The sequence below is a fragment of the Notamacropus eugenii genome, chromosome 2 (genome assembly GCF_028372415.1).
Source record: "Notamacropus eugenii isolate mMacEug1 chromosome 2, mMacEug1.pri_v2, whole genome shotgun sequence".
Lineage (NCBI taxonomy): Eukaryota > Metazoa > Chordata > Mammalia > Diprotodontia > Macropodidae > Notamacropus > Notamacropus eugenii.
The window spans coordinates 349,297,678-349,304,037 of record NC_092873.1 but is presented as its reverse complement, the minus strand read 5'-3'; the positions used below and the strand labels follow the sequence as shown (position 1 = coordinate 349,304,037).

The 6,360-nt window shown below is 40.8% G+C and overlaps 1 pseudogene; it reads right to left on the bottom strand.

The window, feature by feature from the left end:
* Positions 1 to 2,302: 2,302 nt before the first annotated feature.
* On the bottom strand, positions 2,303 to 3,671 carry LOC140523994 (alpha-enolase pseudogene; annotated as a pseudogene).
* Between the last annotated feature and the right edge of the window lie 2,689 nt (positions 3,672 to 6,360).

Sequence of the window (6,360 nt, the reverse complement as noted above, 5' to 3'; positions counted from 1 at the left end):
TTCTGGTCTTTTCATGAAGAATGCTTGAAAGTCCTCTGTATCATTGAATGACCATTTTTCCCCTTGAAGTATCATACTCAGTTTTACTGGGTAGGTGATTCTTGGTTTTAATCCCAGTTCCTTTAACTTCTGGAATATCCTATTACAAGGCCTTTGATTCCTTAATGTAAAAATTGCCAGATCTTGCGTTATCCTGATTGTATTTCCACAATACTTGAATTATTTCTTTCCAGTTGCTTGCAATATTTTCTCCTTGACCTGGGAACTCTGAAATTTGGCCACAACATTCCTAGGAGTTTCTCTTTTCAGGTCTCTTTCAAGAGATGATCAGTGGATTCTTTCAACATTTATTTTGCCCTCTGGTTCTAGAATATCAGGGCAGTTTTCCTTGATAATTTCATGAAAGATAATGTCTAGGCCCTTTTTTTTGATCATGGCTTTCAGGTAGTCCCATAATTTTTAAATTGTCTCTCCTGGATCTATTTTCTAGGTCAGTTGTTTTTCCAGTGAGATATTTCACATTGTTTTCTATTTTTTTATTCTCTTGGTTTTGTTTGGTAATTTCTGGGTTTCTCATAAAATAATTAACTTTCATCTGCTCCATTTTAATTTTTAAAGAGTTGTTTTCTTCAGTGAGCTTTTGAACCTCCTTTTCCATTTGGTTAATTCTGCTTTTTAAAGCATTCTTCTCCTCATTGGCTTTTTGGGCCTCTTTTGCCAATTGAGTTAGTTTTTAAGGTGTTATTTTCTTCAGCATTTTTTGGGGTCTCCTTTAGCAAGCTGTTGACTTGCTTTTCATGCTTTTCTTGCATCTCTCTCATTTATCTTCCCAATTTTTCCTTCACCTCTCTTACTTGATTTTCAAAATTCTTTTTGAGCTCTTCCATGGCCTGAGACCATTACATATTTATTTTGGAGGTTTTGGATGCAGAAGCCTTGACTTTCTCTGATGGTATGCATTGTTTTTCCTCCTTCAAAAGGATGGAAGAAAATACCTGTTCACCAAGAAAGTAACCTTCTATTGTCTTATTTTTTTTTCCCCTTTTTGAGCATTTTCCCAGCTAGTTACTTGACTTTTGAGTCTTTTGTCAAGAGGAGGGTATACTTTTGGGACCTGTAAGATCTCAGCTCCTCCAAGGTGGCACAATCAAGGGAGAGTGGTTTAGTCCTCTCCTGGCCTGCACTCTGGTCTGGGAGCAACCAAAAACTTTTCCTCTCAGAATCTGCTAGTAATTCCCTCTCCACAACTGCCTCCAGCTCCACCATGCCAGCACTTCTCCTCACCCCAGGGCCACACTCAGGACTGAGATTCAGATCAGTGGCTCAATTCCTCCAGGGGCTTTAGGTGGAAGGCTCCAGAAATGTATGCTGCCACCGCAGTGGCTGCTGCTGGCAGCCCAGACTATGTTCCCTTCCCCTGGGTGAAGGAGCTTTCTCACTGACCTTTGAAACTGTCTTTGGCATTTGTGGGTTGAGCAATCTGGGAACTGGTGCTGCTGATGGCTCCCTGAAGCTGGTTCTGGGTCCTGTCCCTGCCACGTGGTGCTCTGCTCCACACCTGGTGCAATAGACCTTTCCATTTGGCCTTCTTCGCTATCTTGGACTGGAAATCTCTTTCACTCTGCCATTTTGTGGCTTCTGCTGCTCTAGAATTTGTTTAGGGTCATTTTTTACAGGTATTTTACAGATTATGTGGGGGAGTTTCTATAGCTCCTTATTTCTACTCCACCATCTTGGCTCCGCTCCCCCATGATACATTTTCTCAAAGATGCCATCACAGCTGAAAAAATATGTAGCTCTCTTTTTATTCTCATTCTGTGATTGCCAAAGGTCTATTCTATCTAACTTTTCTAAAATCCTATTCGGGTACTTAATTTCATTCTTGTTTACCTATCTGTTAAATTTTTTTTTTTCCCCAGTGGGTTACTGAATACTTTTATTCTGCACGTAGAAGCCACTAAGGATTTGGCCTGTGGGCTTGTCGAGCTGCATCACAAGTACATGGCTCCACATATCAACACCAGGGTTGGGGGTGAGAACAGGTCAATCTATCCCAGTCACAAGATGATAAAGGGTCTTCTGACAGAGAGCCAGATGATCAGGTAGGCTCCAGTATAAGATAGTTCTAATGAAGCAGTGAGATCATAGAAAGGTTGAAGGGAGAGGAAAGTTAAGCAGCAGAGGCCCTTGCCCCCAAAACAAGATTGGTTTAGTACTTAGTGCTACTTATTCTTAGAACAGAAGCAGACTTCTAAAGAGGTGGCTGGCACCTGTGAGCTCTTAGGCCTCCTAGACACAGAGCTTACTTAGCCCGAGGGTTTCTGAAGTTTCTTCCAGCAAATTTAGCCTTGCTGCCCGGCTCTTCATCAATTCTGAGAAGCTGATTATACTTGGCCAGATGCTCAGATTGGCAGGGGGCATCAGTCTTGATTTGCCCAGTACAGAGACCCACCATCAGGTCTGCAATGAAGGTATCTTCAGTCTCCTCAGAACAATGGGAAACCATTACTCTTCACCCATTGGATTGGGCCAGCTTGCACACCTGGAGAGATTCAGTCACTGAGCCAGTCTGGTTCACTTTGAGTAGGAGGCAATTGCAGGCCTTCTCATTCACAGTTTTTACAATTCACTTGGGATGGGTCACTGTGAGATCATCTCCTACCACCTGGATGCTGGCAGTAGCAGTGAAATTTTTCCAAGCTTCCCAATCATCCTGGTCAAAGGAATCTTCAATAGATACCACAGGATAATCCTTGATGAAGCTCTTGTAGAGGTCCCCAAGCTCAGAAGGGGAGATATATCTGCTGGAATCATCAGGAGACTTGAAGTCCAAGTCATATTTCCCAGAACGGAAGAATTCAGAGGCAGCAACATCCATGTCAATTATGACCTTATCTGTATAGCCAGCCTTACCAATAGTATTCTTTAGCAGGTCCAGAGCTTCTTTATTCTCCAGGATGTTGGGAGAAAAGCCATCCTCATCCCCTACGCTGGTGGCATCCTGTCCATATTTCTGCTTAATCATACTCTTCAAGTTGTAGTAGACCTCAGCTCCAATGCGCATGGTCTCCTTAAAGTTTGCTGCTCCAACAGGGAGGATCATGAACTCCTGCATGGCCAACTTGTTACCAGCTTGGGAGCCACCATGGATAACGTTGAAGACTGGAATGGGCAAGATGACTTCATCGTTGCCTGCAAGGTCAACAATGTGACGGTACAGGGAGACACCTTTCTCAGTAGTTCCAGTCTTACAAACAGCCAGAGATACTCCCAAAATGGCATTTGCTCCAAATTTAGATTTATTCTCAGTGCCATCCATCTCTATTATCAATTTGTCAATCCTCTCCTGCTCCACAACACTCAGTTTCTTGCTAATCAGGGTTAGGGCAATAGTTTCATTGATATGCTCAACCATTTTTGAGACACCTTTCCTCATGTAGTAGGTCTTATCATTGTCTCAGAGCTCCAGGGCTTCATGGATACCTGTAGAAGCACCACTGGGCACAGCAGCTCGGAATTGACCTTTTTCAGTGTAGAGATCAACTTCAACAGTAGGGTTTCCATGAGAGTCAAAGATGTCTCTTTCCTGGATCTTGTAAATAGACATGTTGAGTTTCTGGATGGGGCTTCCTCCACAGAGCTCAGAGAGCAGAGGCCGAGGGGTCTACCTACACCAACAGAGAGCGTTAAATCCTAAATATTTTTAAAATAAAAATTTTCATTTGTCAAACATCTGCCTTCTCTTCCTCTGACCTTCTGTCCCATCCACAAATTGAGAAAGAAAGAAAAGCAAAGCCCCTTTTACAAACATGTATAGTGAAATAAGTTCATCATCTCTTTCTCGGAAGGTGGGCAACACACTTCATCATGAATCTTCTGGAATCATCATTGGTCATGACACTGATCAGAGCTTCTAAGTCTTTCAGAGTTGTTTGTCTTCATGATGTTGTCATCTTATAAATTTTTCTATTGGTTCTGCTTACTTCACTTTGCATCAGTTCTTCTGTAAATAATTTTTATAAGGTAGGGAAGGGGAAAGAGAAGGAGAAAAATATTCATACAGCATCTACTTTGTGCCAGGCAATGTGCTAAGTGTTTTGTTTTGTTTTACAAATATTGTCTCATTTGATACAACATCCCTGAGAGTAGACGCTGCTGTTAACTGCATGTTGTAGCTGAGGAAACTGAAGAAAGCAGACGTAACGTGAATTGTCCAGGGTCACAAGTTAGTAAATATATGAAGCCTAACTGAATAGTATTTTACAACACATACACACCATACACACAAACACACACACGCACACATGTACACACATACATTCATATACATGCATACCCCATAACTTGTTTGGCAATTCTCCAACTGATGGGTTCCCTCTCAGTTTCCAATTCTGTGTTACTGCAAAAACAATTGCTATAAATATTTTTATACAGCTTTGGTTAGACTTCATTTTGCTTAGAACTAATCCCTCCCTTATTCTTCCTTCCACCTTCTCCTTTTCCTCCTGTTTCCTTGTCAATTGAATATTTGCTCCCAACTATATCACCTCCTTTGACTAGTTTAGATATCAGTGAGATTTGGGTGTTACCTGTTCCCCTCTACACTTTCTTCCTAGTTGTATATTTCTCTACTTACTCACTCATTATATTTTTGTTATATATCTTTACTAAATATCTTCTCCATGCTAATTTTAATAAGCTTCCTTTTGCTAAATGTTTTATGGTCTGTGACTGTCTCATCTGATTCTAATTCCATCAGACTAAACTGAATCAGGTCTTGCCCAGAACAATGTAATAGAAAGAAAGGATTCTGAAAGGCACTGGACGGAAATGAATGGAATTGAATTCACCTAATATACTATGATCCTTATCATGTTCCTAAGAATTTATATTAGACCTTCTGTGGTTCCATTAAATCTGTCCCACTAGTAGGGAAAACAAATCTCCTGCTAAAGGGATAAAATCTGCAAAAATCCGGCTTGTTTCTTTATCTTTTCAGCTGAAGTAGGACAACAAGAAAGGAGGTCTGCTTAAGGTTTTGGTAGACCTAGAGTCAGGAGATTTAGGGCCTTATTCCTTCTCATGCTTTTCTTTGGGCCTCAATTTACACAGAGAAATACATGATAATTTGAAGTAGAAGAGAATACTTACAACTCTGTATCAGGAAAGCCTTTCTGGAAGAAACTGCTCAAATTGAGCCTTGAAGGAAGCTAATGATTATAAGAGGTAAAGGTAAAAAGGCAATGCATTATAGGACTGGGGAACAGCATGTGCAAAGATATGGAGGTGTGAAATGGAATGCTAAGTTTGGAGAACAGCAAATAGGCCAGTTTGACTGGAATATAAAGTGAGTAAAGGAGAATAAAGTGAAATAAGTCTGGAAAAATAGGCTGGAACTAGATTTTGAAGGTCTTCAAATGCCAAGCTCAGGAATTCATATTCTATTCTAACCTCAATAAGGAATCACTGAAGATTTTGAAGATGAGTTTGGCAGGTGTGTGAAAGATGGGTTGGAAGCAGAGACCAGTCAGATTTGCAATCATCCAGCTGAGATGTCAGGAGGGCCCAGCCAAACGTGTCAGTTATGTGAGGAAAAAAAAGGAGAAAGATGTGAGGGATGTTATAGAGGTAGATTGGAGAAGACTTGACAACTGATTGGTTGTGAGGGAAGAGGGAGAGGGAAGAATGAATGTGTTTGCTGTGCAACATCTTTTCCACTAACCTCCTTTTAACCAACAGCTCAACCATTCTTATCATCAAGGGTCTTCAAGCAAGACCACTCATATCAAAGCCAAAGAAACAAAAGAACTACTGGCAAGAGCAGAGAGCAAAAGGTCGAGGGACACATCTGTGTATTTTTAGAAATAGGACTCTAAACTGTTAGGGAAGGATATAGTTTTAGGGTTGAAAAACATAATGCAGCCAAAAGGAGATGTTATCAATTAAAATTCTGGAAACCTCAGCAATACTTGGGAAGCCTATAAAAGGACAAGAACATAAAGATTCATTGTGACAACGAGGCCACAGTTATACATCAAGGCCAATGGAAGGGAACGAGGATCCAGAGGGATCTGACATCTGTTCCATGGGAGTGGAAAAACTGTTACAACAATTTCCACATACATATGGCAAGACAATGTGCTGAGAAAGCCAACTGGATGAAGGCAGCTAAACCCAGAGATGGGTATTGTCAAGAGGACCTTCTGAGTTATGCAAAAACAAACTCATCCAAACATTAACAGACTCACTTTCAGCCTAATGTTATATCTTTTAGGGAAGTTCATTTTAAATCAAATAAATTGTTGTGCTTGTCTCACTATTTCCTACCCCTGTAGTTAGTTATTCATGAAGTAGTCCTAG